Below are 12,452 nucleotides of genomic sequence, written 5' to 3'. Positions count from 1 at the left end.
ATGTGGGGAGGGGGAGGAGGATCGGATGAAGGAACCAGGTCCGACTCCTTGGAAACATGGAAGGTGGAGTGTATCTTAAACACTGGAGGAAGCTTCAGGCGGACGGCTGCGGGGTTTACCATCTGCTCCACCTCAAAGGGACCTACAAAGCGAGGAACCAACTTCCGGGACTTGACCTGGAGTGGGAGGTCCTTGGTGGAGAACCAGACCTTCTGACCTGGTTGATAGGAGGGAGCTGGCGTCCGGTGTCCTCGCCTCGATGATTGGCCTGAACGACGAGAGGTCCGCAGGAGTGTTGTGCAGACCTGCCTCCACACCCTCCTACAATGGCGCATGTTGGCCTGCACCGAAGGTACTGCAACTTTGTCCTCCTGGACCTCAAATAATGGAGGCTGGTAGCCCAGGGAAGCCATGAAGGGGGAAAGACCAGTGGATGCAGAGACCAAGGAATTGTTGGCGTACTCCACCCACGGCAGGTAGGTGTTCCAGGAGAATGGGTTTTGAGCCGTCGCACACCTTGGGGCTTCCTCCAGGCTCTGGTTTGTTCTCTCCGCCTGCCAGTTGGCCTGTGGGTGGTACCCCGACATAAGGCTGATCGAAGCTCCCAGCGCTGAACAGAAAGCCCTCCAGACTTGCAAGCAAAACTGTGGGCCACGATCGGACACAATGTCTTTAGGAAACCGGTGGAGACGGAAAACATGCTGGACCAGGAGCTCTCCAGTCTCTGCTGCTGACGGGAGCTTGGATAGGGGAATGAGGTGGGCCGACTTGGAGAAACGATCGACCACAGTGAGAATGACTGACTGTGAAGTCCACTGCGATATGCGACCACAGCCGCTGAGGAATTCCCAGGGGCTGGAGGAGTCCTACCGGCGGCTGATGGGATGCTTTCCCCCTAGCACACACGGGGCAGGCAGCTATGTATTCCTTGGTGTCCCGGGCCATGGAGGGCCACCAGACACGCTGCTGGAGGAACTGTAATGAGCGGTTGACTCCTGGGTGGCAGGTCAATCTCGAAGTGTGGGCCCAGTGCAGCACCTCCGAACGCATTGCCTCCGGGACGAACAGCCAGTTTGGAGGGCCTCCACCCGGATCCGGGACTAATTGCTGGGCCTCGCAGACTCTCTCCTCCACCTGCCAGAATGCGGCCCCCGGGATGCAGGTGAGGGGTAATATGGGGTCTGGGTCTGTCTGACAGGGCATTGAGCTTCAGGTTACCCGAGCCCGGACGGTAAGTCAGCGTGAACCGAAATCTCCCTAGGAACAGAGCCCACCGAGCCTGCCGGGAGTTGAGCCTCTTGGCGTTCCGGAGGTATGTGAGGTCCGTACAATAAACAGTTGAGTGGCGCCCTCCAGCCAGTGCCTCCACTCCTGGAGCGCCAGGACCACGGCCAGGAGCTCCTTGTTTCCCACGTCGTAATTCCGCTCAGCGGGTGAAAGCCCGTGACTGAAAAAGGTACACGGATGGAGCTTCTGGTCCTCTTCGCTCCTTTGTGACAGGACGGCCCCAACTCCCACATCTGAAGCATCAACCTCCACCACGAACTCCCGACTGGGGTTGGGGTGAGTGAGGATGCGCAACGATGAGAACAAGCCTTTCAGCCTGTTGAACGCGGCTTTGGCTTCGGATGGCCAGCGAAAGCTTAGTAAGGTGGAAGTGAGTCTGGTGAGCGGAGCAGCCACTTTGCTGTAGTTTCAGATGAAGTGACGGTAGAAGTTAGCAAAGCCCAGGAACTGTTGCAACTGCCTATGAGAGGAAGGAGCGGGCGACTCCATAACCACCCTCACCTTGGCCAGGTCTGGTAAAAGCTGTCCCCGCGCCACCACAAATCCCAGGAAGGAGATGGAGGAGGTGTGGAACTCGCATTTCGCGGCCTTAACGAAAAGCCGGTTCTCCAGGAGCCGTTGGAGAATGAGCCGGACATGCTGGACGTGCTCCTTCTCAGACTCGAAAAAGATAAATATATGGCCAGGCAGACAAAAATGAACTTATTCAGCATATCCCGGAGCACGTCATTGATAAGCGCCTGAAACATGACGGGGGCGCTGATGAGTCCGAAAGGCATTACGAGGTATTTGAAATGACCCAACGAGGCGTTGAAAGCCGTCTTCCACTCCTCCCCCTCTCGAATCCGCACTAGGTGGTATGCGCTGCGAAGATCCAGTTTGGAAAAAACCTGGGCCCGGTGGAGAGGGGCAGTGGATACTTGTTCTTAATTGTAATCTCATTCAAGGACTGATAGTCAATGCAGGGGCGTAGAGTTCCATCTTTCTTTTGTACAAAGAAGAATCCGGCCCCAACTGGAGAGGAGGAGAGCCGAATCAGGCCAAACGCTAGGGACTCCCCAATATAGTTTTCCATCACCTCTCGTTCCGCCCTGGAGAGGTTGTATAGTCAGCTTGACGGTAAAGTGGCACAGGAGAGGAGGTCGATGGCACAGTCATTCGGGTGATGGGGTGGAAGGGAGAGTGCACGATGCTTGCAGAAAACCTCGCCTAGGTCATGGTACTCCTTCGGGACCAGGGACACATCTGGGATCTCCGGGACAGGTGTCGAGGCTCCTGACGAGGAGGTGACTGTCCAACGAAGACAGTTCGTGTGGCAGTTCACACTCCAGCTAACCGGTAGACCGGTTGAACTGAGGGCTAGGGCTAGCCACGGAGACCCGAGGACTCCTGGGGATAAGGAGGACCGGATGAGGAAGAAACGGATTTGTTCTCGATGATTCCCTGAGATGACGAGGGTGATCGCCTCGGTCCAGTGGGTTATTCTGGCCAGGACCTCCCCGTCGAGACTCAGAATGGTCTTCGGTTTGGGCAGCGTCTCGATGGGAAGGCGGGCCTGCTGGGCCAGGTCCTGGCTAATGAAGTTGCCATCCGCACCCAAATCCACCAGGAAAACCATTCACACCGTCTCCTGCCCCCAAAGGAGCGTGTCAGACAGGGTTGGACAGGCCGGGAGTGAACAGGATGAAGCGCCGCTCACCAACATTATCACGGTGTTGACAAGCTTAATCTTTTGGCCGCAACCGGGTAGTCGGTAAAGAGATAGCCTGCGTGGCCACAATAAATGCAAAACCCAGCTGAGCACCGGCGCTTACATTCTGACTGGGTTAGACGTGTTCGGCCCAACTGCATTGGTTCACTGGTAGAAGCTTCAGAGGCTGACGAGTCCACGGGGGGCTTCCCTCAAGCTCTCCCTGAAGCTCTCATAGTCCGCTCGCTCATCCTCTGCCGGCGTCTTTCCCGAAGTCGACTGTCGCGGCTGCAACCCGCTTAGCCAACCTGTACCGGTCAGCTGCTTCCGGAGACCCACAGACCAGCCATGACCTGTAGGCCTCTTTCTTCAGCCTGACGGCCTCTTTCTACCGCCACGACCAGCACCAGCGGCCTTGCAGCCACAGCTCGCGACAGCCACCTCGACAATGGCGGAGCGGAACATGGCCCATTCAGACTCAATGTCCCCTACCGCCCTCGGAGCATGATCCAAGCTCTGTCGGAGGTGGGAGTTGAAGACCAGCCTGACGGGTTCCTCCACCAAGCGTTCCCAACAGACCCTCACTAAGCGTTTGGGCCTGCCAGGTCCACGCGGTGGCTCCCCCTCCCCCACCTGATCCAACTCACCACCAGGTAGTGATCAGTTGACAGCTCTGCTCCTCTCTTCACCCGAGTGTCCAAAACATATGGCCGCAGATCAGCTGACACGACTATAAAGTCAATCATTGACCTACGGCCCAGGCTGTCATGATGCCAAGAGCACCGATGAACAACCTTATGTTCGAACATAGTGTTAGGTATGGCCAAACTGCGACTAGCACAGAAGTCCAATAACTGAACACCACTCTGGTTCTGATCGGGCAGACCGTTCCTCCCAATCACGCCTTTCCAGGTCACGCTGTCGTTGCCCACCTGAGCGTTGAAGTCTCCCAGCAGCACGATGGAGTCGCCAGTTGGGACACTGTCCGTCCTAGATCCTCCAAAAAGGGCGGGTACTCTGAACTATTGTTTGGTGCATACGCACAAACAACCGTCAGAACCCGTTCCCCGACCCGAAGGCGCAGGGAAGCAACCCTTTCACTCGACCGCGAGAACCCCAACGTCGAACTAGAGAGTCTGGGGGCAAGCAAAAAGCACACCCCCGCTCTCCGTCTCTCACCCTGAGCAACTCCAGCGTAGAAGAGTGTCCAACCCCCCTCAAGGACTTGGGTTCCTGAGCCGACGCTATGTGTGGAGGTGAGGCCAACCATATCTAGTCGGTAACGCTCAATCTTCCCCACAAGCCCCAGCTCTTTCCCCGCCAGTGAGGTGACGTTCCATGTTCCAAAAGCCAATTTCCATAAACGAGGATCGGACCACCAAGGCGGGTGCCTTGGTCTGCCGCCCAATCCACACTGCACCGGACCCTTCATGCTCCTCCTGTGGGTGGTGGGTCCACTGGAGACGGGAGTGTCCACATAGCTAGTTCGGGCTGGGCCCGGTCGGCCCCCATGGATGTAGGCCCGGCCACCAGTCGCTCGCCATCGAGCCCCAGCCCCAGGCCTGGCTCCAGGGTGGGGCCCCGGTAACCCCCTGGGCCGGGTACCCTTTTAGTTGTTTCATGATGGGTCTTGACTGTGTTTGTGTTGTGCGTAAGTGTAATATTACCAGTGTTACCCTGCGCGGGCTCACTGTCCACGTCGTGCGCGCGTGGCGCTGCGCTGACGGGCGGGTCAGCTGGCCGACGAGCCTCCGCGCCATTCGGGCACGACCGGATCACATGGCCCGCCTCCCCACAACCAAAACATTTCAGGGAATCAGTAATGACAAAGACGGTGTAATCAAACTCGTCCACCCTGAAGCGAAGAGCCATGTCGAGCTCTTCCTTATTGTTATTAAGGATCATCGACACCTGCCGTCTAAATGACACGACATGTCTCAGCAGCGGGGACTTGAAGCCGAGAGGAATTAACCTCATCGGGGACAATATGTATCCGTGTCTGCTGAGCTCCCGCAGCAACATGTCGTTCAAGGGGAAACACCGGTGTCAATTCACCATTAACGGCCACCCCAGCCACCACCAGCTCATCGGCCTTATCAATACTGTCAACGAACACCACCACCGCGTTGTTCATTCTGGAGGCGGACTTCACGCTTCCGTGCCCCACAATCTCCCCCACAGCCAGAACGCACTCCTCCACGGACACACTGGCCGGTGGAGAGAATTTCACGGCGTGTCTGCGGGTGAGTTTCTCCAACCCGGTGACTCCCGACGCCACCTCCATGGCCGGCATGGCGACCGTGGCCACCAAACAATTCCACCAAAGACAGTGAATAAACGATCGAAATTACAGAAGAGTGCTCCCCAATGTGATTAAACACCACACAGTGTGATAATAAAGATTAGAATATAGAAAATGTTTGGGAAAAATCACTTATATTTATCACTCACTCCCGGAGCTGACACACTCACCACGCTCAGAGAGAGAAAGACCGTAACACCATATTTCACAAAATCGGCTGAGGTCATTCATCATTTTATAAAAACCAAACTCCAACCTCAGCCTACACCGGATGTTACTACGCCACACTGAGGTGGCCTCACAATCTCCGTTTTTCTCAATTTTGTTTTTCCTGGAGATGTAGATTGCCATCTTGGCTTCTCCACAAATAAAATTAAGTAGCTGCCACTTGTTCTGAGCAGTTTTTTTGTACCCTGCTCCATAGATAAAACCTCTGACAGAAAATGTTTCGTTAAAACCATTAAAAACACCTTTTACAACATTAAAAAGTTGTTCACACTCGCTGTACGCATGAAACACAGTCTCTCGCCCTGAGCAGAATGGGCACTGGTCCAACACAGCAGGGTCCAATCTAGAGAGGTAGACATTCAGTGCGACAGCTCCGTGTAGGATCCTCCATTGGAGGTCCCCAGTCCTCTTTATGATAGGGGGTTTATATAGGACCCTCCATTGTGGATTCTGTTCCCCCAGCCTGTCTGTCCACACAGAGGCCGCTCTGTTGAGTAGCCCCTGTCCGTTAATTGTCTTTACAATGTTCACATAGACAGTCTTGTTGTCAGTTCCATGGAGGCCCAGTTTGTTCTTGCAGAGGGCTTTCAGGAGAGGCCCGATGAACTCCTCGCATCCAGGGCTCAGCTGGAAGTCAGTGACGATGTCCGTGGGGTCCGGCTCAGCTCTCCCTCCGCCGAACCACAGGAGAAGACATCTCTCTCTCACAGAGAGCCTCCTCCTCCACAGCTCCAGGGTCCTCTCCACCAGCCGTAACGAACGTAGTCTCAGCACAGTGCTCAGGGTCCGGACAGCAGGCAGTGCCGGACCGGCTGCCTCCACCAGCTGCTTCAGTGTGACAGTCCTGGAGCCACACAGCGCCCCCATCAGCCCGGGCATGGCGCTGCTGCAGACATCCAGTCTGCCACCGTGAACTAGGGGCTCCTTCAACAGCCAGTGCAGAGAGCTGGACTCCTGGATCTTCTTCCATTTAAAAAGAGCACATGATTTAAAAACACTCTGATAAAAAGCTGGCAGACCCCTTAAATTTAAACTTTTGAAATCAGTTAAAAACAGAGCAGCATCCAGTCCCACATTGCTCACACGTCTGAGTAAGCAGCTGGCCACATCCCTCCACACTAAGTCAGGAGGTCCCCCTGTACACGTGCTCCACCTATGTTCCCTACCTCTACACACACTCCTCCTGTCTCACCCTCCTGTACACTCAATTCACCTGCCTCGTCCCCCTGTACAGAAGCTCCACCTGTGTCACCTACCTCCTCACACGCTCCTCCTGTCTTTCCCTCCTGTACACACACATTAGTCTCACCGTCCTGTACCCTCACTTTACCTTTCTCACCCACCTGTTTACCCTCACCTTCCGTCACTACCCACCGGGGCCGTCGCCCCATCATCCCCCGGACCCTCGGCTCCGGCGACTGGTCGCTCACTAGCAGTTCCGGGCTCCACCGCCATGCGGGGCTCCACCGCCGTGCGGGGCTGCGCAGCAGCGGCCCCAGGCCGCTCCCCTGAGCCCAACGCAGCCGATTTGGCTGCGTTTGGACACATTTTAATCAAATGCCCTGCTTCGCCACAGCCAAAACATTTCATATGCACCAACGAGGCGAAAAGAACATAACTGAAATAATCCACCCGGACTTTGAAACACACATCCAGATCTTCATCGCGGTTGTTAAGAATCATATAGACCTGCCGACGATGAGACACTATGTGTTTTAGTAAGGGAGATTTACATCCAGACATGACCTTTTTCATCGGAGAAAGAATCTTGCCATGTCTGGACAACTCCCGACACAGAAACTCGTCCGTAATTAACGGGGGCACGTTCGACAGGGTAACCTTGGTGGCCGACTGGCTCAGAGGCAGCACCACCTCGATCCTTCCGCCAACACTGATACCAGCCTACACCAGCCGGTTCACCTGTTCCACCTTCTCTACAAACACCACCACGGCCCCGTTCATCTGGGCGGCCGACTTCACAGACCCATGTCCGATAACCTCCCCCACAGCCAGGGCCACCTGCTCCACGGTGTACAGAGACCTGGCCCCCACCTTAACACCATGTCTCCGCGTTAACCAGGAGAGATCCCCACTACCACCACCAAGCACCATGGCGTCAGACGCCAACCAGCCAGACAAACGCTGGCTGGTTAAACGCCAAAGCCAATGTTCCCTCTAATTCTTCATATGTCTGGGCATACAGACAACCTCCCTGAGCACACTGAGGACCACAGTGAGCAACATCAGAAGTGCTCGCAGTATCACACCTGGGATCATAGAAAGTTTCATGGCTCATTAAAAGAATCAAATTAGAACTGCAGTTTCCATTAGTTTACTTTTAATATAACTCATTTGGCCCACTTAAAATGAAAAAGACAAAACTCATTGATTGAAGATTTGTGTGACAGCTTGTTCTGTTACTCCCGGTCGTTTGTGCTCTCCCGCAATAATGTCGCATCCCATCTTGAGTCTTCATATAATTCCAAAGCATTCAAATGACTTTTTTGCTGAATGTGCAGTGAGTCTCTCATGTTCATCGCACACTTGAAATATAGACTCTCACCTGGAACAGAAACAGGCACTGGTGTGACATACAGTGATCCATCCTAGAGATGGAAACAGTGGTGGCTCGTCATGCAGGCTCCAGCGGTGGGTGGGGGGGGGGGGGCTCCGTCCCTTCCCAGCCGGACAGCCTACAAGTTGGTGCTCTTGCTGGACAGTTCTCTGAGCTGTTTCCTCGTTTTGCCCATGTGCTTAAGGATAGGATAAAAGACTTTATTGATCCCACATCGGGGAAATTGCACGTTACAGCGGAGACTCTTATGTTATTTAAGTTGCTATGTACATTGTACAGTATATACAGAAATTTATGTACAGGAGGAGTGTTGGACAGTGTGAAGACAAAAAAATAAGTTGCAAATGAGACGTGCAAATAAGACATACCAGAGGTAGGATGATTAGTTAGTGCATATTTGCCAACCCTGGGTTATTGGTGCTACAATTAAGTGTTGTGCATGTTGAACAATCTGATGGCAGTTGGGATGAATGACCTGCGGTAACGTTCCCTTTTACACTGTGGATGTAACAGTCTGCTGCTGAAGGAGCTGCCCCCACAGTCTCGTATGGGGGGTGAGAGGGGGTGTCCATAATTGATGTCAGCTTGGCCAACATCCTCCTCTCACCCACCTCCTCAATGGAGTCCAGAGAGCAGTCCAGGACTGAGCCAGCCCGTCTGACCAGCTTGTTGAGTCTCTTCCTGTCCCTCTCTGAGCTTCCACAGCTCCAGCAGACCACAGCGTAGAAGATCACCGATGCCACCACAGAGTCATAAAAAGTCCTAAGCAGTGACCTGCACACTCCAAAGGACCTCAGTCTCCTCAACAGACAAAGACGACTTTGGCCCTTCTTGTACAGGGCATCTGTGTTATGAGTCCAGTCCAGTTTATTGTTGAGATGAACACCCAGGTATTTGTACTCCTCTACGATCTCAATGTCCAAACCCTGGATGTTCATGGGTGCAATGTGAGAAGCCTTCCTACTGAAGTCGATCACCACCTCCTTTGTCTTGCTGGCATTGATGCGCAGATGGTTCAGTTCACACCAGGCGACAAAGTTGGTGATGACCTCCCTGTATTCCAGTTCGTTCCCCTCAGACACACGTCTAACGATGGCTGTATCGTCGGAGAACCTCTGGAGGTGGCAGCTGTCCGAGTTGTGGCTGAAGTCCGATGTGTAGAGAGTGAAGAGGAAGGGAGAGAGAACTGTACCCTGCGGGCCCCCGTGCTGCAGGCTACCACGTCGGACTCACAGTCGCGGAGCCTCACGTACTGTAGTCTGTTGGTGAGGTAGTCGGTGGTCCAGGCAGCCAGGTGACAGTCGACTCCGGCTCCCTCCATCTTCCCTCTCAGCAATGATGGCTGGATTGTGTTGAAGGCACTGGAGAAACCACACATGATGTTTTCCACAGTAGTTGAACTCTCTCCAGACTGAAGCTCAGGTTGAAGATGTGCAGGAGTACTCCACAGAGCTGATCTGCACAGTCCTTGAGTAGTCTGGAGTTGATGCCATCAGGGCCAGTAGCTTCCTCAACTGAAAGATCTCCGGATCGATCAGGTCCGATGCAGCTCTGTGTTTTATCCAGTGGCTGGCCGATTGGATGAACAGGAGCTTGTCGGGGAAGTATATCCCCAAGTCAGGGCCCCTCATGCCTTTAGTCTGTGTGAGGAAACTCTTAATCATACTTATGGGTACAAATCATCCCTCTCACTGTCTACCACCGTGTTTGACAGTTCACTGCCATCAGACTTGTACTCCTGGTCACTGTCTGTGGCAGCGGCTGCATCCTCCAGCCGCCCGGCTTCTTTGTCTCCACTGTCCTTGGTGACGTTTTTTTGTTTTCTGCGCTGCTTTGCAGGAGTAGGCCTCCATTCAGACAACCCCCCACTGCCCTCACTTGTATCTGCACCTCCCTCGCCCAGCTTACCTGTGCTCACACCCACCTCACCTGTGCTCATTCCTCCCTCACCCAGCTCGCCAGCCACCATCCCTGGCACCCCACGCTCACCTGTCCCCTACCCCACTTCACCTACCGTTACACCCTGTTCACCTGTTTGACCCATGTCTCTCGTGTCTCCTGCCTCACCCAATTCACTTATTTCACTCATTCCATCACCAGTCTTCTCCAGTTCACCCAACCCGCACACCACTTCAATTTCCACCCCAGTTAAATCCCTTACCTCCCCCGCCTTGCCACTCTCGCCAGTCACCTCCGCCACCACCTCCATATTCTCCCTCTCTCCACTCACCTCAGTCACACGCACACACTCACTCCCTTTTCCCTCCGCCTTCGACTCCATTTGCACCCCGTCCGAAACAGCGGGGGCCCCCTCCGCACTGCACTACCAACGCCTTGCCGCCGGGAATGGGCCGGGGGTGCCGTGGGGTCGGGCGCAGCATCCAGGACTCGGCGGCTCGGACAAGCCCTGGCCATATGTCCCTCTTCGCCACAGTTGAAACATTTAAGGGCAGAGGAGGTTGCAAAAAGAACGTAATCAAAGTCGTCCACGCGGACGACAAAACGATAATTGTACTCCTCTGCCCTGTTGTTTCAGATAATGTGGACCTGTCTACAGTGAGACACCATGTGTCTCAACAACCTACACCCAGACAAAAATTTCCTAATGGGGGACACCAATTTCCCATGTCCCATGTGTAATCCTCGCCACCGTCTGCGTCCGCGGAGTCACCTGAACAAACTGCCCCCCCACGGTGATCCCCGTCTCCACCAACCTGTTTGCCTGTCCCACCTTCTCCAGGAACAGCACCACCGCCCTGTTCATGCGAGCGGCGGATTTCACCGAGCTGTGGTCGATTTCCTGGCCCACGGCAAGAGCCACCTCCTCCACACTGAGTATGGAGCCCACTCCCACTTTCACCCCATCAAATCAAATCAAATCAATCAAATCACCCCATTCACCTCATGCCTCCTGCTCAACCCGGTTAAGCCAGGTTGTAGTCGAAAATTTCCAAGAATGCCATCCCGGGAATTTCACCTGAAGAGTTGACTTCCTTCTGTATTTTAACAGAAAAGACACATAGGTATGTTATAAAAATGATGTGGTTTCATTGAGAAACATAAATGTAACCTTTTATTAAACAATTCATCTAAATTTTCCAATGATGCACTTCATATAATCCGGATTTGACGAACAAATCAGCTGAAGGGGCAGAAGACCTTCAGCATGGAAGACTTACCAGCAGAAATGAGGCAGTAATGATGGGGAGGAGACAAAACGTCACCCTGGTCATACAAGAACATCCACACAGCACTGACTCCTTGAGCAGGACCAGGCTCATGTAGGGGGACCCTCCTGCTGATGGCTGGCTGGGTAGAGAGAGGACAGGTAGAGGAGAGAATATGATCACCTGAAAGACCTCTGTCACCCTGCTGGGTCATGACTTCCTCTCCTCTCCTCTCCCAGTAGATCATGCATGATGTTATTTCTTGTGTAGTTTCTCTGCTTCTCCATCCCCCTCTGTATCCATCTACAGGTATTGCTGCCTTTATAGCTGTATGCTGACCTGCTGACCTCTGACCCTGCTGACACACTCTACTCTTATACCAGCAGCTTGTATTATTAATGTATTTCTATGATCTCTGCCTATTCTCTCCTCTACCTGTCCTCCCCCTTCTTCTCTCTCTCTACCCAGCCAGTCATCAGCAGGATGGTCCCCCGCAGTTTCGCGCCACATCTGCAGTGTTCCGGTGTAGAGAGAAGCAGAGACCCCAACAACAATGTCTTCCCCAGCATCAACTCCCAGGTGCAAACGTGGACGGAACACAAATCCCAGCACCCCCAACAGTGAGGGGCCCACATCTCCCCCATCGCAGAGGAGGAGAGGCCAGGACTCCTCCGCCGGGGACCTGATGCCGATGCCCGTCTCCCCAACCACCAACCTGCTCAGCCCAGCAGCTCCTCAGTACACGTCCCTGTTCTCCAGCCCACGTCCAAGTTATTTAGGAAATCCTAATGAAGTGGACATGAGCTCGCCTCTTATGTATGGGACCCTGAGCTCGAGGGTGGAAGGGACCCCTCGCAGCGGTGTCCCCGGCCAGGCAGCGTCCCGATCTGGGGTCAGTCCGGAAGGCGCCGCAAGTTGATCTCCATTCGGAACCGCCAAGTAGTGATGGGACGAGCGACACTGGTGCGTCAACACTGTGCCGAGAGCTCAAGAGTGAAACCCCGTATCGGTGCGTGTATTGCTTTAAGAAAGAATCACGTGACCGATACAGGAATTGTATCGTTTGGATGTGCCGCGTCAAAGTGTGTTTATAAGGAAACAAACTGTATCGACATGTCGTGGGTTTGTTGGATGGAGTTTTGCAGTTGCGTGATTATGGATCGTTCTAAGAAGTTTTCCCCAGTGTGGAATAATTTTGATCTT

This window comes from Takifugu rubripes, chromosome 13 (genome assembly GCF_901000725.2).
Source record: "Takifugu rubripes chromosome 13, fTakRub1.2, whole genome shotgun sequence".
NCBI lineage: Eukaryota > Metazoa > Chordata > Actinopteri > Tetraodontiformes > Tetraodontidae > Takifugu > Takifugu rubripes.
Note: the sequence above shows the minus strand (reverse complement) of the source record.